At 43.4% G+C, this 26,182-nt stretch overlaps 1 pseudogene across 1 annotated transcript in view; it reads right to left on the minus strand.

Moving 5' to 3' along the window:
• Positions 1 to 25,957, minus strand: part of LOC124046096 — a 29,706-nt pseudogene extending 3,749 nt beyond the window's left edge. Inside the window, exons 1-8 of the transcript XR_006840948.1 lie at positions 25,781 to 25,957; positions 3,490 to 3,729; positions 3,074 to 3,228; positions 2,813 to 2,919; positions 2,348 to 2,578; positions 1,982 to 2,149; positions 458 to 614; positions 150 to 274 (exon numbers count right to left, since the gene is read on the minus strand). The product of XR_006840948.1 is annotated as an activin receptor type-1B-like (transcript). The remainder of the gene's footprint in view (positions 1 to 149; positions 275 to 457; positions 615 to 1,981; positions 2,150 to 2,347; positions 2,579 to 2,812; positions 2,920 to 3,073; positions 3,229 to 3,489; positions 3,730 to 25,780) is intronic.
• Positions 25,958 to 26,182: the final 225 nt, after the last annotated feature.

A 26,182-nucleotide genomic window follows, 5' to 3' on the forward strand; every position in this document is an offset into this window, starting at 1 on the left:
AACTACATTGCAGTCAGACTGCACAGAATCACTCATTTACAAATCCCCATGTAGCCTAAGTTATTACTCGTGTGGCCAAAATGAGCTGAAGCACTTCCCCAGGCATTGTGAGATTGGACCATCTGCAAGGTACCCAGTCAGTGTCTTACTTCCAGTGTTGCAGCGACGCGCTATCTCCCAGTACACCAGCCCCAGGGCGTAGATATCAGCACACTTAAACGAGTCAAAGTGTTTCATGTTGATGGTCTCTTCCAGGACCTCTGGAGCCATATACCTGGGAGACAGAGAGACAAACAGGTTTCCACTAAAGGAAAGGATGTTTTGTGTACCAGTATATCACTGAGATACGGTATCAAATACACCAACTTCAGGAGATTCATTGAACAAAAATATTCCACATTTTTACAATGTTGTCCTGAATTAAATGAATAGACATGGCAGCTAGTCGGGCCAGTACCTCTTGGTGCCAACACGCTGGTTAGGGGCGATGTCTATAGTATCAGTGATGGACTCGTGGCGTACTGCCAGCCCCAGGTCAGCGATGGCACACATGCCATTCTTCTTCACCAAAATGTTCTTAGACTTCAGATCACGGTGGGCGATACCAGGCTTACCTAGAGAGGAGGAAACACTGAGTTGGAAGACTGGAATGGAAGGGGCACAGGAGCACACGACAATGTTTAAACCAGGTTAACATTTGAACCAGGTCATCATTTGTAATATATATTAGCTGTAAAGTCGTTTGAGTTGTGTGTCGGACCCCAGGAAGATTAGCTGTCGTCATGGAATCAGCTAATGGGGATCCTATAAAAAAATATATAATTTATAGGCAGGGCAATGAGTGCTAACAATGGCCGTGTGAGAGGTGTAAGGTGTAAAGTGATGGAAACAAAAGTTAACTGGCTAACTTGGTGATCCTCCTGTGTTGTAGAACACCCTGGCTTTCAGGCTAATTAGGAATGTGTTTACACATACAGTGGATTTGGAAAGTATTCAGACCTTTACTTTTCCCATATTTTCTTACAGCCTTAATATAAAATGGAACAAATAGCACCCCCCCCCCATCAATCTACACACAATATCCCATAATGACAAAGTAAAAAGATTTTTTAGAAATGTTTTCAAAAACTGAAATATCACATTTACACAAGTATTCAGACCGTTCACTCAGTACTTTGTTGAAGCACTTTTGGCAGCGATTACAGCCTCAAGTCTTCCTGGGTATGACGCTACAAGCTTGGTACACCTGTATTTGGAGAGTTTCTCCCATTCTTCTCTGCAGATCTTCTCAAGCTCTGTCAGGTTGGATGGGGAGTGTCGCTGCAGAGCTATTTTCAGGTCTCTCCAGAGATGTTAGATCGGGTTCAAGTCCAGGCTCTGGCTGGGCCACTCAAGGACATTCAGAGATTTGTCCCGAAGCCAATCCTGTGTTGTCTTGGCTGTGTGTTTAGGGTCATTGTCCTGTTGGAATGTAACCTTCTCCCTCGTCTGAGGTCCTGAGCAGATTTTCATCAAGGATCTTTGTACTTTGCTTCGTTCATCTTTCCCTCAATCCTGACTAGTCTCCCAGTCCCTGCCACTGAAAAACATCTCCACAGCACGATGCTGCCACCACCATGCTTCAACGTAGGGAATCAATTGAATTTACCACAGGTGGACTCCAATCAAGTTGTGAAACATGAAGGACGATCAATGGAAACAAGATGCACCTGAGCTGAATTTTGAGTCTCATAGCAGAGGATCTGAATACCTCTGTAAATAAGGTATTTCAGGTTTCTCTTTAATAAATTAGCAAAAAATATCTAAAAAACAGTTTTCGCTTTGTCATTATAGGGTATTGTGTGTAGATTGATGAGGGTAAAAAAAAAAAATCCATTTTAGAATAAGGCTGTAACATAACAAAATGTGGAAATAGTGAAGGGGGTCTGAATACTTTCTGAATGCACGGTATGGTCCTTATTCATCTCGCCGCTGTGCTTACCCTGCGTGCCCAGTATCTCCATATGCAGGTGAGCCAGGCCGCTGGCGGCAGACAGGGCCAGTTTGATCATGCCCTCTATAGTCACAGAATAGTAGTTCAGGTAGTCAAACAGAGAACCGTACTCGTGGTAGTCTGAGACCAGCCACAACTGGGTCCATGTGCCGTTATCTGAGAGAAAGAGAAACGCAGAGAAAGATAGAGGATAATTCTACTGTTAATAAAAAAGAATTCAACTGTTGAGTCAACCACGGCACGTTGATGAAATTCACCTCCATAACACCAGGGATATGTCTGTGTCGTAAGTGGCGTGTGTGTGTACACGGTTCTCCGTGTGGTGCTGTAGTAGGACAGCGACGGAACGCTCACCTTTATTGTCGGCAGCGATGAATCCCAGGATGTTCTCGTGTCGCAGCATGATGGTCTGGTAGATCTCAGCCTCTCTGAACCACGAGCGCTCCTCTCTGGACGAGAAGATCTTCACCGCCACGTCTCCTCCGCGCCACTTCCCCCGCCACACCTCCCCGAAGCGGCCCTTCCCTATGATGTCCTGCAGAACGATGGTCCTGGCCACCGTACGCTGCACAAACAGGGGCAAGCCTGCAGGAGGAAGCAGAAAGGACCACTGATACCATTGGGCTTTTGCCTGAACAATAACTTGTACGTGTACACATATGCATCTATTGTGTTACATACAGACGTGGCTAAAGAGTATTCTAAAAATTGAATGAATCCACAGTGTAATAGGACCCCTGTTCGCAGGCGAGGGTAGAGTTCAGGACGGTTCTGGGTATAGAACCTTTACTTCCAGCAGTGTAGGCTCAGTCTACTCACCAGAACCAGACCCGGAGGTGGACATGTCATAGATGAGATCCTGCAGGGTCTTGTCCTTGGCCAGGTAGAGGTGTTCACAGGAGGGGTCCTCCACCTCCAGCCGCTGTCTGTACAAAAGAAGATCAGCTGTCAAACTAAAAATTGTATCTTCTCACCCTCTCACACCCCCCCCCCCCCCCCCCCCCCTCCAAATACACCACAGCCCTGCCGTCCCATCTATAGGGCGTACTCAGATGGTACTACCTGGGACCAGAGACTCACCTGTAGGTCCTCTGGTGATGCTGGAAGAGGAATAATCCCACCAGCAGCAGCATGCACAGCAGGAAGACCGGCCCTGCGATCACAGCCACCAGCTCCACTGGCCCCCATGGGCCTCCAGAGCCCACCCAGCCCAGCTCCCCCCGGTTTCACCGGGACTGGAGCGAGGGAGAAATTGAGAACAGGGTGTTAGCAGTGGTATTACCATCTTTCCTAGTCAAATAAAACAAAAAGGGTGCAACGCAATAGTACGAAGTGGCTTCCTCCATCTCTCTCTTATGTGCACTGATATGAAAACATTGGAGGGGTAGACGCAGAATGTTCTTTCAAATCAGTGCAGATGAAAAAAAAAAGACAGGAGACGAGGAAGCTTTACTTATGCGATACACAACGCAGTGTATGACTTCGGCTTTACTCACGCGAGGGAACCTTGAGGTCGACGCGGTTGCAGTAGTCAGTGTAGCAGCAGTGTGTGTTGAGCAGTCCCTCAGCACTGAGACAGTAGAAAGGTTGGCCAGGGGGCACAAGGCTGTCTCTGGCGATACAGATCCTTACATGCTGCTCATGCCCCTGGATGAAGGAGGTGGATGCCATGCAGGCCCCGTCAGTCTCACACTCGTAACCAGACTTCACACAGTTGGTGCAGTTACACCGCAGCGCTGAGGGAAAAAGGGAGGCACAAGGTTAGAATGAGTACTAGTTAGGCATCAGGACTATTCTATGGGCGCTTGAATCAGAGACCGAGATAACAGGCATGGGGTGGAATGAGTTGGAGAGAACTTCCCAGAACAGAATGCGATGAACAACAGTTGATGAGCAATACGATTTTAGTCCGGACTGTAAGAAAACTTTCGAGTCACTGCAGTACTCACATGTCCAGCAGAGGGAGTCTAAACCAACAATACCAGACTCAAAGTACATTCCATCTACCGGACTAGCCAGGATAGAGTCCCGTTCGGAAGAGACGCAACAATACAGCCAGTGGAGTGTGTAGACTGGTTTGGCAGCAGACAGAAACCAGTTTCTCTAAAGCAGAGGAAGCCAAATACTCCATCATTTACATTTAAGTCATTTAGCAGACGCTCTTATCCATGGAGGGGAGACTGTCCTGGGATGCTGGGACAGACGCACCAAAACCCAACAGTCAAATCCCCAATGCAGCATTCTGCTACTCAAAGAAAGCAAGAACAAATTTTAATTTAACTAGGCAAGTCAGTTATGAACAAATTCTTATTTAGAATGACGACGTACCCTGGCCAAACCCTCTCCTGGACGACGCTGGGCCAATTGTGCACCACCCCTATGGGACTCCCGATCACGGCCGGTTGTGATACAGCCCGGGATTGAACCCGGGTCTGTAGTGACACCACTAGCACTGCAATGCAGTGCCTTAGACCACTGCGCACTCGGTCCCCAAAACACTGTCAGGATCATAGCTTTGATTTAAAGCCCGCAGCACAGACAGTTTGATAGGGGCCTGTTTTAACAAGTCTACAATAGCTGGGCCACTCAAAACTAAATCACTCTTGCTTCAGAGGAAATTGAAAGAAAGACTAGAACAAAAATGGCAACAAATTCAAACAGAGGGGGACAGAGTGAATTCAGGTCTGCTGCCACCTAAAAGACACTTCTAAAGGGCCAAGCCTTGTCAGACCTCAACACCTTCTGGATTTAAAAAATTAAATAAAAAGGGATTTACTCTGAAGCCTTCTGCTAATCCTCTCCCTATTCTGGGGGGTTTTCCAAGCAGCCCTTGAGCCCTCTCCTTCCACCCAGTTAGTTTATTTGCTCAAACAGAAACAGTTTGTAACTGTAATTAAAAAAATAAGACAGTATGTGCAGGAGGGGTAAAGCCCAAAATAGCTTTTTCAAGTAACACCCCCCCTTCAAATGGTCATAAATCACACCAATTTAGCAGTGTGGACAAACAATCAAATTAAAACTAGACGCAAAAGAGATAAAGGAATAGAAAATCTAAACAGAAAGTCAAGCTACTGGGGGTGTATAACTGTGATGGACAATAGGTGCCTCTAACAATTTTTTTAAAACAAAATGACAAGGATAGCTTAGCAAAATCAGACAGGAACGCGTTCCAGATCATGGGGCTTTAATAGGTAATTCGGAATTGAGAATTGGTCGCTCCTGAACATGGGCGGCGTAGCCACAGTTAGGGAATTCAAGAGGATAAGTGATTAAAAGTACCGCAAACACATTGAGCAACTTACATTTGATCAATATTCAGGAGTCCTCTTATTTATTTATTTTAAGGAGGTGCTGAACGGTCTGAGGTATAGTCAGATAATATTCTTCATACAGAGCGTTTCTGCAGGGAGATTGATAGTGGTATGTGCTGGCCCATATAATATTCCAGTAACTGATGAATGGGACGATCATCGTGTAAGAGAGCGCAGCACTTCTGTTCAGGAGATATCTACATCTTGCCCAATTATCCTCATATTTTTGGTGATCTTAGAGGTTATTGTTTCCATGACAATTAACCATCAAATCAGACCACCAAGAAAGCGTACAGGCATATCATCAATATGGACCCCTATATAATCTGGATTCTATTTTCTTTGGACCAAATAATAAAAGTCAGTGACAATGTTCATTTTAAAACAGAGAAATTAGATAATGTTGATGAACTGAGGTAAATTAAATCTTGTGAGAGTAAAACACAAATATACAAAACAACTAGTAAAGTGTGTATGTCCTGTTTCATGAGCCGAAATAAAAAAGATCAGAAATGTTTGCAAATTTGATTATATCCCTGTTAGTGAGCATTTCTCCTTTGACAAGATATGCCACACCTGTCAGGTGGATGGATTATCAAGAAGCTGAATAAAACAGCATGATCATTACACAGGTGCACCTTGTGCTGTGGACAATAGAAGGCCACTAAAATGTGCAGCGTTTTCACAACACAATGCCACAGATGTCTCAAGTTCTGAAGGAGAGCTCAATTGACATGTTGCCTGCAGGAATGTCCACCAGAGCTGTTGCCAGAGAATTGAATGTTAGAGAAATTAACATAAGCCACCTCTATCATTTTAGAACATTTGGCAGTACGTCCAACCGGCCTCACAACCACTCCAACCCAGGACCTCCACATCTGGCTTCTTCACCAGCCCCCCAGACAGCTGATGAAACTGAAACTAAAAATGTGAAACTGAGGAGTATTTGTCTGTAATAAAGCCCTTGTGGGGAAAAACTAATTCCGATTGGCTGGGCATGGCTCCCCAGTGGGTTGGCCTATGCCCTCCCAGGCCCAGCCAATCAGAATGAGTTTTTCCCCACAAGGGCTTTATTACAGACAAATACTCCTCAGTTTCACATTTGTATTCAAACTATTATGATCAACAGTATCAAAAGCTTTAAAAAAAAAATCTAATCTATGATCTTCGCAATCATTTGCCGTATGTATTTCACCAATTAAGTAACTAACAGCCATGTAGGAAGGGTGAGATTTCTGAAACCATACTGAAGTTCATAAAACTGACTTTCCTTGTTAAGATATTAGATTCATCCGGTATATGCTTTAAAAAAAATAGATGGCCGGCAAAATTGAGATTGGCCTGGAATTTGTTAAGTTTGCTGGATCATCAACAATGAGCACTAGTCTCTCAGTCTCACTGGTAAGCCAAGACAGACTGTTAGCACAAGCTCAACCTTCCTCTGTAGGTTCATCTCTGGAGTTAACTGCAGCAGGTCTCCTGCAAAAATATCCATCCTCAATCAGAACAGAACAGTTTGAAACACCACTTTCTTCCTGAGCTACTCCTGCTGCTGTAGTTTCACCACTCTCCTTACGATCCAAATATTGGTCGGGTTACTAACACTTTCCCACCCACTCAGTCTTACTCAACCCACTTCCCTTAAGTTTACTCACACCCCCCCTATTGTGCCATCATAATGTGTGACTGGGAGCCATTCCCACAGTTGAACTGCTGTGTGTAATGTGCGCCCGTGTCTGCATGTACAGTGCATTCTGGGAAGTATTCAGACCCCTTGACTTTTTCCTTATTGTAAAATGGATTAAATATATTTTCCCCTCAATGACAAAGCAAAAAAAGGATTAGAAATTTTAGCAAAAAAATGGCCAATTTGAAATCAAATTTTATTTGTCACATGCACTGAACACAACATGTGTAGACCTTACAGTGAAATACTTACTTACAAACCCTTAAACAATGCAGTTAAGAAAATATCTAAATAAATAAATAAGAATAAATAAAAAATATTAAAGCGCAACAGTAAATACCAATAGCAGGGCAACATACAAAGGGTACCGGTACAAAGTCAACGGGGGGGGGCACCCGTCTCAAGGTAATTGAAGTAATATGTACATTATCCATGTAGTCACTTTAATAAACAGAGTAGCAGCAGTGTAGGGGGGGGGGGCGAATGCAAATCGTCTGGGTAGCCATTTGATTAGCTGTTCAGGAGTCTTATGGCTTGGGGGTAGACGCTGTTGAGAAGCCTCTTGGACCTAGACTTGATTCTCTGGTACCACTTGCCATGCGGTAGCAGAGTCCTCTAAAATGTGCAGTGTTTTCTGACTAAAGTGGCTGGAGTCTGACAAATTTTAGGGCCTTCCTCTGACACCAGCGGGTGTAGAGGTCCTGGATGGCAGGAAGCTTGGCCCCGGTGATGTACTGGGCCGTACACTCAACCCACTGTAGTGCCTTACGGTCGGAGGCAGAGGAGTTGCCATACCAGGCAGTGATGCAACCAGTCAGGATACTCTCGATAGTGCAGCTGTAGAACCTTTGAGGACCCATGACAAATCTTTTCAGTATCCTGAAGGGGAATAGGTTTTGTCGTGCCCTCTTCACAACTGTCTTGGTGTGATTGGACCATGTTAGTTTGTTGGTGATGTGGACACCATGTGGAACTTGAAACTCTCAACCTGCCCCTTCGATGAGAATGGGGGTGTGCTCGGTCCTCCTCCTGTAGTCCACAATAATCTTTGTCTTGATCACGTTAAGGGAGAGGTTGTCCTTGCACCACACGATGAGATCTCCGACCACCTCCCTATTGGCTGTCTCATCGTTGATCAGGACTAACACTTGTGTCATCTGCAAACTTAATGGTGTTGGGAGTCGTGCCTGGCCGTGCAGTCATGAGTGAACAGGGACTACAGGAGGGGCCCCCGTGTTGAGGATCAGTGTGACTATGGTAGTCTTCTTGAAACATGTATTACAGACTCAATCAGGGAGAGGTTGAAAATGTCAGTGAAGACACTTGCCAGTTGGTCAGCGCATGCTCGGAGTACACGTCCTGGTAATCCGTCTGGCCCTACGGCCATGTGAATATTGACCCGTTTAAAAAGGTCTTACTCGCATCGGCTGCGGAGAACATGATCACAAAGTTGTCCGGAACAGCTGATGCCCTCATGCATATTCAGTGTTACCTGCCTCGAAGAGAGCATAGAAGTTTTTCTGGTAGGATGTGTCACCAGGCAGCTCTCGGCTGTGCGTCCCTTTGTAGTCTAATGGCTTGCAAGCCCTGCCACATCCGACATAGTACAAATTGATCTTAGTCCTGTATTGATGCTTTTCCTGTTTGATTGTTCCGGGTTAGAGTCCAGCTCCTTGAAAGCAGCAGCTCTACCCTTTAGCTTAGTGAGAAGGTTGCATGTAATCCATGGCTTCTGGTTGGGGTATATACGTACAGTCACTCTGGGGACGACGTAGTCAATCCCCTTATTGATGAAGCCAGTGACTGATGTGCACTCAATGCCATTGGAAGAATCCCGGAACATATTCCAGTCGGTGCGAGCAAAACAGTCTTGTAGTTTAGCATCGGCTTCATCTGACCACTTTTTCATAACCCGAGTCACTGATGCTTCCTGCTTAAAGTTTTTACTTGTAAGCAGGAGGAGAGAATTATGGTCAGATTTGCCAAATGGAGGACGAGGGAGAGCTTTGTACGCATCTCTGTGTGTGGAGTAAAAGGTGGTCTAGAGTTGTAATTTGCCCCTCTGGTTGCACATTTAACATGCTGATAGAAATTAGGTAAAACAGATTTAAAAAATGTTTCCCCTGCATTGAAGTCCCAGGTCACTAGGAGTGCCACATCTAGATGAGAGTTTCCTGTTTGCCTATGGCGGTATACAGCTCATAGAGTCCGGTTTTCGTGCCAGCATCAGTCAGTGGTGGTATGGAGACAGCTACAAAAAAGACTATGTAGATAGTGTGGTCAACAGCTTATCATGAGATACTCTACATCATGCGAGCAAAACATTGAGACTTCCTTTTACATCATGTACCAGTTTACTACTATACATAGCCTCTGGTAAGACACGGGGGGGGTGGACGGCCTTCCGTTCCATCCTGCCGATAGCGTATAACCCGCCAGCTGTATGTTATTAATGTTATCGTTGGTGAAACACAAGATAATTACAGTTAACGTCCCATTGGTTGGATAAATGTGCTTTCAGTTCGTCCCATTTAAATTTTCCAGCGATTGAACGTTGGCTAACAGCACAGATGGCAAAGGCAGATTAGCCACCCATCACCTGATCCTCACAAGGAACCCCAATCTCTTTCCGCTAAAATCTTTCTCCAGCTAATGGCGGAGATGAGGGCCTGTTTGAAGTATATCCTTCCCGCTCGACTCATTAACTCTTTTGGGATAGGGGGCAGCATTTTCACTTTTGGATGAATAGCCTCCTACTCTGTCCCAGATACTAATATATGCATATTATTATTAGTATTTGATCAGAAACACTGAAAATGTCTAAAACTGGTTGAATGATGTCTGAGTATAACAGAACTCATAAGGCAGGCGAAAACCTGAGAACAAACCTCAGATGTCCCACTTCCTGGTTGGATTTTAGTTTCAAAGCCTGGCCTACCGAATACAGTGTGATATGGATAAAGTTGCACTTCCTACGGCTTCCACTAGATGTCTTCAGTCTTTAAAACTTGAATGAGGATTCTACTATAAAGGGAGGGGCTCATGAGACCCGTTTGAGTCAGTGGTCTGGCATAGTGTCATGGTCTCATGACGCGCGCCTTCACCAGAGTTACCTCTCGTTCCAGTGCTTTTCTTCAGACATAAGAATTCTCCGGTTGAAACATTGATTCCATACATCGTTTGACATGTTTCTAAAGGACTGTAACGGAACTTTGAGTTTGTCTGGACGAATTGCCTGCGCCTCATGAAGATGGGTTATTGGGCTGAACACGTGGCTATTTGGACATAAAATTGGCTTTATGGAACAAAATCAGTCACTTATTGTCAAACTGGGATTAGCTTCTGATGAAGATCAGAAGTTAATATTTATGGTGTTATTTCTAACTTCTGTTGACTCCAAAATGGTGGATATTTCTCTGGCTGGGTTGGGCTCTGAGCACAGTTGATTATGCTTTTTCTGTAAAGTAAAAAAAAAAAACTGACACAGCGGTTGCATTAACCTCGAGACTCTAGGGGCAGTATTTCATTTTTGGATGAAAAACATTCCAGCTTTAAACAAGATATTTTGTCACAAAAAGTTGCTCGACTATGCATATAATTGACAGCTTTGGAAAGAAAACTGACGTTTCCAAAACTGCAAAGATATTATCTGTGAGTGCCACAGAACTGATGCTACAGGCGAAACCAAGATGAAACTTCAAACCGGAAGTGAGCAAAATTTGAGGCGCTGTTTTCCAACGTCTCCTTATATGGCTGTGAATGCGCCCGGAACGAGCCTACACTTTCTGCCGTTACTCCAAGGTGTCTGCAGCATTGTTATGTATTTGTAGGCATATCATTGGAAGATTGGCCATAAGAGACTACATTTACCAGGTGTCCGCCCAGTGTCCTGCGTCGAAATTGGTGCGTAATCTTCAGCTGCACGCATTCAGCCATGTGATTCAGAGGAGAGAGGAGACTTCCACGAACTATATATATCATCGAAGAGATGTGAAAAACACCTTGAGGATTGATTCTAAACAACGTTTGCCATGTTTCAGTCGATATTATGGAGTTAATTTGGAAAAAAGTTTGGCGTTTTGATGACTGAATTTTCGTTTTTTTTTTGGTAGCCAAACGTGACGAACAAAACGGAGCGGTTTCTCCTACACAAAGAATCTTTCAGGAAAAACTGAACATTTGCCATCTAACTGAGAGTCTCCTCATTGAAAACATCTGAAGTTCTTCAAAAGGTAAATGATTTTATTTGAATGCTTTTCTTGTTTTTGTGAAAATGTTGACCGCTGAATGCTAACACTAAATGCTACGCTAGCTATCAATACTGTTACACAAATGCTTGTTTTGCATATTTTGAAAATCTGAGATGACAGTGTTGTTAACAAAAGGCTAAGCTTGAGAGCTAGCATATTTATTTCATTTCATTTGATTTTCATGAATAGTTAACGTTGCGTTGTGGTAATGAGCTTGAGGCTGTATTCACAATCACAGATCCGGGATGGCTAGAATCAAGAGGTTTTAACCTCTAGTGACTCCCAAACCTGCATGCGGGAGCGTAATCGTCACCTGAAACTAATTAGCATAACACAGCGGACATAAATATCCCTAGAAAATATTCCTATTCATAAAAATCACAAATAAAATATATTGAGACACAGCTTAGCCTTCTGTTAATCACGCTGTCATCTCAAACTTTCAAAATATGCTTTACAGTCAACGCTAGACAAGCATGTGTAAGTTTATAATAGCCTAGCATAGCATTATGCCTTGCTAGCAGCAGGCAACCTTGTCACGGAAATGAGAAAAGCAATCAAATTAAATCGTTTACCTTTGATGAACTTCGGATGTTTTCACTCACCAGACTCCCAGGTAGATAGCCAAAGATCATTTTTTCACAAAATATTACCTTGGGGAATTTCTCAGGCTTTCGCTTGCAACATCAGTTCTGTTATACTCAGACATTATCTTTCCAGCTTTGGAAACGTTAGTGTTTTCTATCGAAAAGCTGTCAATTATATGCATATTCTAGCATCTTTTCCTGACAAAATATCCTGTTTAAATATATATATATATATATAAATAAATAAAATACTGCCCCTAGAGTCGCAAGAGGTTAATCTGTGAAAGTTAAATATTTCAAAAATATTTTTGAATTTCACGCACTGCCTTTTCAGCGAAATGTTGTCAAGGGGTTCCGCTAGCGGAACGCCTGCCCTAGAAAGGTTTTAACCAACCGTGCCATTTTTTAAACTCTCATTGTTTAACTTAATTTGTACATAATGTCACTGCTACCGTCTCTTATGGCCGAAAAGAGCTTCTGGACATCAGAACAGTCATTTACTCGCCTCAAATTGGACAAATAATTTCTTTTAAGAGCCAATAAAATGGCAGCTATTCTCTCTGGCGGCATCATCCATCATATTGCACAAGTATTCAGACCCTTTGCTCTGACACTAAATTGAGCGCAGCTGCATCGGGTTTCTGTTGATCCTCCTTGAGATGTTTCTACATGATTGGAAGATGCCTGGCCAAACTGAGCAATCGGGGAGAAGGGCCATAGTCAAGGAGGTGACCAAGAACCTGATGGTCACTGACAGAGCTCCTTGGAGATGGGAGAACTTTCCAGAAGGACAACCATCTCTGCAGCACTCTAATCAGGCCTTTATGGTAGAGTGGCAAGATGGAAGCAATTCCTCAGTAAAAGGCACGACAGCCTGCTTGAAATTTGCCAGAAAGGATCATTGAGAGGATCTGCAGAGCAGAATGGCAGAAACTCCCCAAATACTTGTGCCAAACTTGTAGTATCACAACCAAGAAGACTCGTGGCAGTAATCGCTGCCAAAGTTGCTTTAACAATGTACTGAATTCTGATTTTAAAAACCTGTTTTTGCTTTGTCATTATGGTGTATTGTGTGTAGATTGGAGGGGGGGGGGGAACAAATTCATCCATTTTAGAATAAGGCTGTAACTTAACAACAACAAAAGTAGTCAAGGGGACGGAATACTTTCCGAATGCACTGTATGTGTGCGCGCGCGTTGTTGGAACAGCGTTTTGAGGAAAGTGGAATGAGTCGACGTCTTGCCATTTCATGTCAGCAGCAGCGTGTGCAGTTTCTTGTAATTCAGTCATTCTCGTCAGCAACAGCATGTGGACTGCTCTTGGAGCTAGGGACAGATGGGGGAAGTGCCAGTAACTCCTAGTGGCGCGTGTCCAAGTTCACTGCAGTTCACACGCAATCACAGACACGGAATTTCCTGCAGATTACACAGAGATGAAGCAACAGACTTTGATAGAGAGAGAGAAAAACAACCCAGTGCCACATCCTATTCTGGAGCATAGTTTAGCGAAATAGTTTAAATAAGGCTGGGAGAAGGACCCGGGACCAGACTACTGCCAAGTTTTTAATCAAATCGTGTACATTCCCCCTCAAGCAGACACCACGGCCCTCAGGCAACGTCACTGGACTCTAAACCATACATCCTGAGGCTGCATTTATTGTAGCTGGGGATTTTAACAAAGCAAATTTGAGAACAAGGCTACCTAAATTCTATCAGCATATTGATTGGAGACTTGTGGGGTTAACACACTCGATCACTGCTACGCTAACTTCCGCGATGCTTACAAATCAAAATCAAATTTATTAGTCACATACACATGGTTAGCAGATGTTAATGCGAGTGTAACAAAATGCTTGTGCTTCTAGTTGCGACAATGCAGTAATAACCAACAAGTAAACTAACAATTCCTAAACTACTGTCTTATACACAGTGTAAGGGGATAAAGAATATGTACATAAGGATATGAATGAGTGATGGTATATCCTTATGTACATATTCTTTATCCCCTTTGCCGAAGCCCTTCCTTCGGCAAATCCAACCACAACACCATCTTGCTCCTACAGTCTTATAGGCAGAAACTCAAACAGGATGTACCAGTGACTAGAACCGTTCAACGCTGGTCTAACGAATCGGAATCCACGCTTCAAGATTGATCACGCGGACTGGGATATGTTCCGGTCAGCCTCAGAGAACACCATTGATCTATACGCTGACTGAGTGAGTTTATAAGGAAGTGCATTGGAGATGCTGTACCCACTGACTATTAACACCTACCCTAACCAGAAACTGTGGTTTATAGCCCGATGTGATGACTGTCCCATACAAAGACAAACAGTTTACAGAAGTTTAAAACAGTGAAAATATCCATTCAAGGGGGGACAAGCCTAACTAAGGCAGGGAGAAAATATGGGTTGCTATGCTACAGACTCCCTTGCCTTATGACTGGCCAACAGGAATGAGAAGAGATACTGTATCTTCAACAGATGTTATTTTTATCTCAAAAAACTCCCTTGTCCTTGCCGATGACAAGCATACCCATAACATGATACAACCACCACCATGCTGGAAAATATGAAAAGTCGTATTCGGTGACGCATTGTGTTTGGGTCAAATACAACACATTGTATTCACCATTCAATGTCTGCTCATTATTCCGTTTGAGGCATTGGAAAACCTCCCTGATCTGTGTGGTTGAAATTCACTGCTCGACTTGGGGGCCTTACAGAATTCTGTGGGGTACAGATGAGGTAGTCAAAATAAAAATATATGCTAAACAATATTATTGCACACAGAGTCTATGCAACTTAATATTTCACTTAAAGCCAAATGTTTACTCGTGAATGTATTTAGGCTTGTCATGTTTTCAACCCCTTTTTAATGGCATTTCAGTTTTATTTTTTATTAATTTGTAAAAATACAATTCCACTTTGACATTGCAAACAGTGGCAAAATTTCAATTGAATCCATTTTAAAATTTGGGCTGTAACAACAAAACGTGGAAAATGTCTAGGTGTGAATACTTTGAAGGCACTGCATTTGTCCAGTTGTGAGCTCTCCAAATCGGCTTGATTGTCACCATCTCAGGATATCAGCCAGGTGAACCCCTTTTGCAGATGATAATGGCATGGGTCACCAGGTCAATGTACGTCTGAAGCAGAGAATAGCTAAACTCACCTTGTTTGCATATTGTTGAGCTAGCCACGTGTTGCTAATTTTAAATGTATATACACACACAATCTAAACATATGCCAGTTTCACATTTGGTTTTTAGAGGAAATTGCTTAGTGCAAATCCAACCATTTGTATTCTAGGTACAGTACATGAAAATAAGGAGCCCCCCCCCCCCAAAAAAAGTCAGCTAATTAAACATTTAAAGAATGTAAATAATGGGGCGTGGGAAGCGTTGGAATTCTACCTCGTTTATTTGCTGAGAATTATTTTACAATGCAGAGACAAAATCAGAAAGTCAATGGCATGGAGGTGGTGGATTGTGAAATGCATCTTATAGAACGTGAGCCATTAGCTAGAATATGACAATTCTAATGTTAAAAGAAACCATAATCCAATTTGTAGCATATTACATGCGAAAAGTACAATGTTACAGTGTGTGTGTGTTTACATCCTTCGGTGGGAAAAGGACAGTTTAATTTAGTCAACACAAATGGTGCCGTTGATCAAAGTTTTGAAGTTTAGGTTGATTGAGGTTCATAGCTAGCTAGCGTCACATGCAAATATTGTTGTGCAAATTTCAAATCAGCAACATTGCTAACCAAACTTTAAAGGATAATGTGCATTTGCATTAACCCGTTACTCCTACCCCCTACTTTTTCGAACATTCTGTTAAAAATCGCGCAACATTTCAGCGCCCTGCTGCTCATGCCAGGAATATAGTATATGCATATGATTAGTATGTGTGATAGAAAACTCAGACGTTTATAAAACTGGTTAAATCACGGCTGTGACTATAACAGATCGTGCGTTTCATCTAAAAGCGCAGGAAAATCTGATCACTGAAAATGGAAATATATCCATCCGCCTCTTCAACCCATTGATAAAGGCGAACCACAATAAATGGGGCTGAGGTTGCAATACCTACAGCTTCCACACGATGTCAACAGTCTTGTCATTTGCCTAGGCTTTGTTTCTTGGTCAAACGAAGAAGAGACAAACCATTTGTTCAAGTCTCCGACCGGATATTTTGGTTGAGATTTACCCGGACATTATTTCCAGACAGACAGCTAAAGAATATACATCACCTCGTGATCAATTTGGTCGCTTATTAACGTGTACTAATACATACAGTTGCATTACAAGAATATTTCGAAGTGTTTTGTGAAAGTTTATCGTCAACTTTTTTAATTTGAAAAAAAAAGACGTTACATTATAAGACGCTATTTTTTTCCGTTTATCACAGTCTTCATAGATCGATATCTAGGCTATATATGGACCGATTTAATCGAAGAAAAAACCCAATAGTGATTAAGGGACATCTAGGAGTGCTAACAAAGATGGTCAACGGTAATGAATGTTTTATATTTGTGCGGTTTGTGTAGTGACGACTATGCTAATTATTTTGTTTATGTCTCCTGCGGGTCTTTTGTAGTGTTACATGCTATCAGATAATAGCTTCTCATGCTTTCGCCGAAAAGCATTTTAAAAATCTGACTTGTTGCCTGGATTCACAACGAGTGTAGCTTTAATTCAATACCCTGCATGTGTATTTTAATGAACGTTTGAGTTTTAACTAGTACTATTAGCATTTAGCGTAGCGCATTTGCATTTCCAGATGTCTAGATGGGACCTGCGTGTCAGGTAGGAGAAAGAGGTTAAAGGATAACTACAACCAAAAATCTATTTCTTGTATTTTTTCCCAGACCTCAAAAGTAGTCTTGGTTTAAGCATTGTTGTAGACTTAGAACATTACATTTTGTTTTTTTTTAAAGTGCTTTTGAGTAAAAAAATAATAATTGAAATCCAGGAAAAACAGAAATGGAATTTGGGGTAAAACAAACAGATTCAGGTAATACAATTTTTAAAAAACTAAAACATTTTTAAAATTGCAATACACATAGTAGACAGAATACCACAACCCATCAATGTGCCTAATATATAAACACAAGACTTCTAAATGTGTCAGAAGATAAACAGAGCAGAGAACATTTTTGCTCATGATTTAATTTCCTTTCAAAAGTTTTCAAACAGAATTGACTCTTTTCAGAGAGTAGGCTTCCCAGGGGAGGGACAGTCGGCTCCACTGTGGGGGTTGAGCTGGTTGGTGTGAACTCTGCACATAATTGGTGTCCCTACACTGGTCCTTTGTGCTGAGATTACAGGGAAACGAGGAGGGATTGGACGGGCCCTGTGCTAAACAAAGAGCAGGGAAACATGGAGAGGAGGTGGAGTAGTGCACAACTCACCAGACCTTGTGCTCTGGTGATAGAATAGATCAAATACTTTGAAGGACTGACAAAATATGTTGGTTACATTAAAAACATTTTTTTTTTTAAAATGTTTCTATAAAATGTCTGCAAACTTTCAGTGTCTTATGAGAAATTGCTGAAAATCTCATTCTGTGGGCAGAGACAGGGGACAGGCAGAGGGGAAGAGCACAGATAAGGGGGGTTTATGCAGACCCCCCCCCCCCTGTCTGTCTGTGAGGGGTCTGCAGCTAGCTAGAGTGACCAGCTGTGACATTCAATCATTTAAAACCCAGTCTAGACTGAATAGAGGTTGGATGGAGCCGTTTAACAGCAAAGTGTTAAGACCCCATCATTCCAAATGGCAGGAAAGGGAATAGGGTTCCATTTGGGATGTAGCCTATTAAAGTGCCAAAAAGGGCTCTGGTAAAAACTGTTGCACTTCATAGGGAACAGGGTGTCATTTGGGACGCAAAGAGTGAAGGGAGGGATGAATAAAACATTGTTGCCATAACCAGTGCTTGCTTCATTTGGACTGAGCTCAGGACAGACCCGGGTTAAAAATACGATTAGAAATTATTCCAAATAGTTAAGCTGGGCATGGTTGAGTTTGCCTAGTACAATGGACCAATAGAATAGTAGAAAAACTGCAAACCTCACCCATTTGGCACTCCATGCAAGCGGAAGCAAACGCTGAAAGTATTTGAAAGATTTGAAAAGTGTTAGAACCCAGGTGTGGTTCAGGAGAGAGCTTTGTGGGAGACTGACTTCAAAACCACAGAAATGGGTTTAACACAAACATGGTTGCAGTGACTGTGTTGGTGTGCCAGTCAGACGCTGACACTCACAGTGCTTGTGTTCATGTGCATATGGTGAATCAGTCAGTTACAACAGTACACCTCAAGAATGAGTATGATGTCAGTGGAAAATGTTTAGCCTAAGCCTGTTTGGCATGGGACAAAACTGTTACACAGCAGCAAAGAATGGGCTAAACAGCACAGAGCAGACAGAATGCGTGTGAGCACCATTACCCAAACTGCACTATCTGAAATTAGATCCAGTTAGCTACCAGACAGAGAGCTGATCAAGACAAGCAGACGCCACCAGACAGAAAAAACGCGCGCACACACACTCCAGCCTTTATCAATACTGGGAGGAAAGTCATTACATTGGTCTCCATCATCACAGGGTCAGATTACATAGAAATTCTAAACAGCATAGCCCACTAGTACCTGCCTAACCCTCTGTATGTCTGTCTACGTGAGTATAAGTGCAGCTACACTATTCAAGGCGTTGTTCTCTGAAATGTGTACTGATTGGAGACTAACGGCAGTGCAGTGGAAGGTGGGTATCATGTTCAGCTCCTCCATAAGAGTCCACTGCACTGTGACACAGACACCGCAATAACACATAAGGCTAATGACCACCGAATCATATTTCTGAATTTGTATTTAAGTGATCATGTCCACAGGTCAGTGAGAGGGAGGCCAGACAGTCTGTGGCTGCGATTAGGCCTCTCAGCCTCCAGGGCTCTCTGGGCTGGAGGTCATTAGAGGCGCGCGGGTCGTTAAGCTACACTCACCCCTAGTGGACCCAGGCTAGAACCTTCACCACAACACACAGAACCAAAATATGAGGTTATTAGCCTGGTGATTAAGGGAGGAAAGCTACTCTCACTCAGCCCGACACGGACTAATAGACCCACAACAGAACTTGAGACAAAGTACATATACACGTAAAAACCAGGAATTTAACTACCTCATATGCACATAGATGAACATATAGGAAGCCCCAGACCATATCTTAAGTCACACCACACGTTAAACACAGACACGACATAAAGGAGAAACTGTCCTATACGCAAACCTATCCTGAACCCAGTGACTCCAGGCAGCTCAGTTCCTGTACATTCCCTTGGCTCTGATCTGGTAGACAGGCATGCACATGTTGGAATCTGACTATGTGCTCCCTTTCATTTCCATAACATCATTAGGACATGAAACAGCTTTCACACACACACACACACACAGCACCCGAATGGCTAGTTCAGCAGCACGCCAAATCCTATTCTGTTCACAGTTCAGCCAAGGAAAAGGAGATTTTTCTTATTGGCTGTACTAAATTAATGTTCTCTGTGATTACATGAGGCAAGGAGAGATAATGACAGCAGTGGTCCGGTCTAGTTTCCAGTGGTTACAAGAGGTACATAATACTAGAAGGAAATTGTGCCTATTAAACCACAACACTTCGTTCTGCAACAAGGGAAAGGGTTCGTACAGACAGTTGAAAGTCAAATTCAAGGCTTTTCAAATACTTTTTCAAAGCACTAATATTTATTTTCAACGACCACTAGTTTGTAACAGTTCAATTTATGCAATTGTTTCTAGTCGCCAGAGCCACAATATCATGAAAATGTTTTTTTGAAATCTTAGTATTCATCACTACCTTACAAGTCCTACTCAATAACACACGTTTCACTACATAAATGCATTTGTGCTGTTGATTTTGTCATTTGAGTAGTGATGAGCAGAATTTTTGGGACATGCCTTATGGTGAACACACATTTCCAGCTTAGTGACAGTTTTAAAAATTGGACGTCTACTACTTAATAGCGTCTTGCTTCCGACTGGCAGCTTCAGTCCCCGGTCGGGGGAAGGGCACTGTGAGGAAAACAGCACGTGAACGTCCACCAGAACGGCAGCATCACAGTTGCTGCCTGATAAACCGGAATATAGCAGGCGCTCCATGAATGATGCGATTGTTAAAATGCTCTGGAGGGCCTCCCGAATGGCACAGCGGTCTAAAGCACTGCCGTGGTTGAGGCATCACTACAGATCCCAGTTCGAACCCGAGCTGTGTCGCAGCCGGCCGTGACAGTGAGACCCATGAGGCAACCCAGAATTGGCCCAGCGTTGCCCGGTTTAGGGAGGGGTTGGCCGGCATGGATGTCCTTGTCCAATCGCACTCTAGCGACTTCTGTGGTGGGCCGGGCGCATGCACGCCAACACGGTCGCCAGTTGTACGGCGTTTCCCCCGAAACATTGGTGCAGCTGGCTTCCGGGTTCACAACAATGCTCTCGACATCCGCCTCTCCAGAGTCCGTACAGGAGTTGCAGCAATGGAACAAAACTACCAATTGGATATATCGAAATAGGGGTTAGAGGTCGTTGCATAGAAAACAATTCATTATGTAGAACTGGCGCCAGCGCAGGATGCAGTGTTGCCTTTTATAGGGCTCTTTCACCCATGCTCTCAATGACAAAGTCTGACGCATTTTTTGCACCTTGTGGGTTGGTTGGTTCCAGTGTTTCATGAACTGAAATAAAAGATCCTAGAAATGTTCCATACGCACAAAAGGCAGGTTTGAATCTACATTAACCTGGCATTTTAGCTACCGATATGACGTTTGCCGAGACCTAATCAGTCAGTTCTGTACCTGCCTGGCAGTGTGGGTGGCAACCACATCACGAAATGAGAAAAAAAAAAAAAAAAAAAACGTCTGCCTGGAAATTAATTTCAGATTTTCCAGTACTTGAATTTCAAGTACTTTAAGCACCTCAAGCGAACCCTGAAACAGAAGTCAGACTAGCTGTGTAGCCCTATAAGTTACTGGCACAGTGGGCAGCAGAGGGACGCATGCAGTGCCTTCAGAAAGAATTCATGCCCCTTGACATAATCAAATCGTATTTGTCACACTCGCCGAATACAACAGGTGTACACCTCACAGTGAAACGCTTACGTACAAGCCCTTAACACTTTTTTCTTAAAGGCATTGTTGGTTAAGTACATTTGATTAAAATGTAACAAATAAATTAAAGAGCAGCAGTAAAATAACAATAGCGAGGCTATATACACAGGGGGTACCGGTACATAGTCACCGGTTAGACAAGGTAATATATACATGTAGGTAGAGTTAAAGTGATCTTGTTCTAGCCCGAATTAAAAATAGTTTTTTCCCTGTTTAACACAATACCCCATAATAACAAAGTGAAAACTTGTTTAGAAAATGTAACTATAGTAAACAAAAATAAAATTGAACATTTGAAAGATTTTACTGAGTTAAAGTTCATAAGGAAATCAGTAAATTGAAATTAATTCATTAATCTATGGATTTCACATGACTGGGCAGGCCCACCAACTTAGTTTCCCCCCCACAAAAGTGTTTTATTACAGACAAATACACCTCAGTTTCATCAGCTGTCCTGGTGGCTGGTCTCAGATGATCCCGCAGGCGAAGAAGCTGGATGTGGAGGTCCTGGGCTGGCGTGGTTCCACATGGTCTGCGATTGCGAGGCAGGTTGGACGTACGGCAAAATTATCTAAAAGAACCGACGCGAGTTATGGTAGAGAAATTAACATTTAATTCTGGTGGACATTCCTGCAGTCAGCAACCCAATTGCATGCTCCTTCATAGATGTCTCAAGTTGTGGCATTGTGTTGTGTGACAAAACAGCACATTTTAGGAGCCTACTTATTGTCCCCAGCACAAGGCGCACCTGTGCAATGATCATGCTGTTTAATCAGCTTCTTGATATCCATCCACCTGACAGGTGTGGCATCATCTTGGCAAAGGAGAAATGCATTGGAAATCCCATTTGACTTTGTTCCATTCCAGGAATTACATTGAGCCCGTCCTACTATAGCTAATCCCACCAGCCTCCACTGATGCACTGTCAACAGTGGGACCTTGAGTCTTTCTAAATTATGTCCAAACAATTGAGTTGGTCACAGGTGGACTCCAATCAAGTTGTAGTGACATCAAGTATGATCAAAGGAAATAGGATGCACCTGAGCTCAATTTGGAGTGTCACAGCAAAGGGGTGTGAATACTTGTGTAAATGAGGTAGGTCTGCATTTTATTTTCTGTCAATTTGCAAAAGACAGCTTTGTCATTATGGGGTATCGTGTGTAGAAAACTTCCATTTAATCCATTTTGAATTCAGGTTGTAACACAATGTGGAATAAGTCAAGGGGTATGAATACTTTCTGAAGGAACTGTAAGTGACATAACATTGAGAAGATAAGTCTGCGATGGGTCAGTCAGGTCCACTATAGGCAATAGTATGTGAGGGGGAGGAGTGTAGAGAGATTGAGAAACACAGGAGACGAGAGAAAGCAAAGGGTGTAAGAGGGGCCAGAGAGAAAGCAGGAGAGACGCGCCCTGCCTCACGGCAGTGTATCTGTGGCTCAGACAGTGCATATATCACATTGCACATCCATTTTATTCTGGCACCTAGTTAAGTCACAAAAGCATGTCAGCTTCATAACGACGAGGCTAATGATTGATCAGGCCAAATGTCTTCAACGGGAAAGGAAACCGGCAACCTGTGAGCCATGGCGACCCTGTGAGTAAAGACGTACAGTCACAGACCAGATAACCCGCCAGTCGTAGTCCTGGTCCAGGGGTATTCAACTCTCCTACCAGGTTCGGAGCCTGCTGGCTTTCTGTCCAACTTGATAAGTAAATGCACACACCTGGTGTCCCAGGTCTAAAGCAGTCCTGATTAGAGGGAAGCTGGAGTCAGCGTCCAGAGTTAAGAGGAGGTCTTCGGACAACTTTTACTAGGTTCTGGAGTTTGGTTTAGTGGTAATACCAGGGTTCAATCCCTGAGCCCGTCCATTTAACCCTCCCGCCATCTCACTTAAACACATTTTTTTTAACCTAAAAGATGTGAATAGTGACAGAAAAAGGTGACAAATCAACGTGGATCATGTCCTTATCTGAACCCGGCCGGATGAGGGAGGAATGTAGCTCTGATTCTTGGAAGAGGAATGAGTCACTTAACATAACTAATGGGTGGCAGCAGACTTGAGGTTATTGACATTGGCAGATAGGGTTAACTTTCTCAGTCATTGTTTTAAGTTTCTGTGAGTGGCAAGTTGCAACAAGGGAATAGATCACACAGGGAGAGAAATTACTGGGAGCTGGCCAGACACTCCCACCACTATTCCATTTAAATGCCCCAAGTGGAATAACGTGCAATGATTTTCAATCTAAAGAAAGAAACACCAGCCCCTTCCAGCAGTTTAGTTGAACATACTTTACCCTTTCAAAAAGTTAACAAATAACCCAGTACACAGGCACAAACAGGTCTAGCTAGTAGCTAGAGACTAGGTACACCATATGCCAAATTCCAATCCAGATGTATTAATTTATCATAGTCTGCTAAATGGCATACTTTCATACAAAGGAACCTATGTATGGGTGATCCAGGGAAACAAACACACTATCCTGACACCTTGCCCTACCAACTGAGCCACAGAGGACCACCATTTTGGATCTGGTCAACAGCTGCTCTGAGAAGACAGTGGGGTGGGGGTGGGGCCCATGCAGGAGTCTGAAAAGACCCCCATTTGCCACATTTCCGTCACAAAGAACCCAGACTTAAACTTTAACTTCTGTCTGGGCCGGCTGATTGGACGAGAAGGGTGCAACTGCGGCCCGCAATTCAGGGCGTTCCTGCATGGAGCCCCTCTTTATACTTCTGTTGGTCAATTTTTATGTTGCGGGAGGCAGGGGCGCTCCAGTACAGCAAAGGTGGAATTAATGCACAATAACGTTGGATGCCAGCTAATAATAAACCCCACAGAAGAAGGGGCAGGTGCAACAACGGTAGCTAGCTAGCCATAGACTGGTAGGCAGCGTCCTTCACCTCTGTCTATTGGGCACGGTTCTCCCACAGTTCTGTTAATGATGGCGAGGGCAAGTAGGCGTGAAGGACACTGAGTGCTAGCTTAGCCAGGCAAGTGTGACACTGTGTGCTAGCTAACTATCAAACTAGCTAGTATAGTGTCGGCCTACCCTCCTGCCTGCTGTGCCAGCGGGAGGCAGGACGACCGGTAGACAGTGTCCTTCGCCCCTGACTTCCGGGCACGGTTTTCTCCGGTATACAGCAGGAGGGGGTCGACACAGTGTGTCGATAACTAGCAAACTAGACAGTGTCCTTCGCCCCCGCCGGTGAGGGCAAAGTGTTCAACAGGCGGGAGCGAAGGACACGGTCCTCCGGTGTCGCTCACGCTAGCTAGAAAGGAGTGCCCACATGCAGGAACGCCCCGAACTGAGGGCGTCAGCTGCATACTTAGAATGGATGGCTGTTGTCGCACCCTTGCCTGCTTCCACTTGGATAGTGCACGGTCATCTTTTAACTACTCCTGTAACAAAGACACTTATACGGAGACCTTATTCACTGCATTTATTCCTTGCGTCACGATTTCTATTTTCTCTTTTACTCTGAATTGTTTGAAAAGGACCCATAAGTATTTCACAGTTAGTCTAAACCTGTGGTTTACAAAGCATGTGACAAATACATTTAGGTTCACAACAGGTTTACTTGTTTAACAAAAAAATATATATATTAAAAAAATATATATATATATTTTTTTAAAGTTTTAAAAGGTACCACATCTGGATTTAAGTCTATTTTTTTCTATCCAGTTCTCTTGGTTGAAGGATATTGGCTAGCTAAATTACTTCGGTATTGATAGCTAATAGATGCAGAAAAATCAAAGATTAAGATTTTTTTTATTTTATCAAAGACCTAAAGAAAGACCACATTTACAGACCTTTCACCTGGTCTTCCGTGGAAGAGCTAACGTTACTCTAATCGCCACTTGATTGTTTTGTAAACACTAAAGCATAACACAGCCACACACAGATAACCAACATCAACATAAACGTGTGGCCTCCTTCCAGAGGGGTACACTACAAAGCAGGATCAATGAGTTAACCAGAATCTTTTTTTTTAACTGGCTCATTAGGAACGTTTTGGGTTGTTGGGTCAATTAGACCAGGGTTTCCCCCAAACTCGGTCCTGGGGCCTCCCTTGGGTGCACATTTCGGTTTTTTGCTCTACCACTAATGTCACACAGCTGATACAAATAACCAATTCATCATCAAGCTGTAATTTGAAAAAGCTGTGTAGTTCTAGGGCAAAAACGTGTATCCAAGGGAGGCCGCAGGACCGAGTTTGGGAAACCCGGAATCAGACCATGCCCACTTCAAGATTTCCCCCTCAAAAATCAGAATATGTAGGCCAGTTAACTGGCTAACTCATTGACCCTGCTCTGTAGTATACCCACCTGGAAACGAAAATAAAGCGATATTGAAATGCACAAGCGATCGACAAAACACTAACGTTAGATTACTGGCCTTTTGTGCACACCTGGCTAACAAATTAGCTAGCCAGCTAACGTTACCTCGCGCCAGACGGAAGGCGGTTTTTGTTCGACACGTTAATAAATCACATTTTCTATTTACTTGACGTAACACGAGCATGTGAGCTGCCGGCTGACAAACACACGGGCCCGTATACCTCCGGCAGTGTTCCTCAACGAGTTCAGCAAGCAGCGCTAGCCACAATGTGTCAAATGTGATTTGTTAGCTAGCTAGCCGTGGTTGAACAAATCCCCAGACAGACAACGCCATGATGATCGACAGGCGATGCCAGAGCTAGGCAAGCCACCCTCCTGTTATTAAACAAACAAAACAAACACGAAGGCAAAATCAAAAGATTGCACATGTAGCTATTTCACTTACCGTCGCCGATGGCTAACCCAGACAGGGCCAGTAACGTGAGAACAAATCGTTTTAAAGCCATTCCTTCAGCATTCCCATCGCATTCGGAGGGTGGTATTGTCAACACCACGGCCAGACCTAAACATAACCACACACCATACAGCCGCTGCCAGCCTGTTGAAGTGCTACAGGCGGCGGAATTAAAGGGCGGTGCGTCGATTTTTAAAGGGGAGGGCTTTCTGTGGTTTAGCCAAAGACCCGTTTCAAGACCCTTTGTTGGGGTAGAAGACCCGACCCTACTCTAGACTTGAATGAGTTGTTTGTGCTGCAGACAACGTTTCATATTCGGACTGCAATGATTTTTAGGCACTGCTTTTTAAAATAATTTCTATTAGCCTAACAATTGATTAATTCGGGCAGATA

The sequence above is a fragment of the Oncorhynchus gorbuscha genome, linkage group LG10, assembly GCF_021184085.1.
Source record: "Oncorhynchus gorbuscha isolate QuinsamMale2020 ecotype Even-year linkage group LG10, OgorEven_v1.0, whole genome shotgun sequence".
Lineage (NCBI taxonomy): Eukaryota > Metazoa > Chordata > Actinopteri > Salmoniformes > Salmonidae > Oncorhynchus > Oncorhynchus gorbuscha.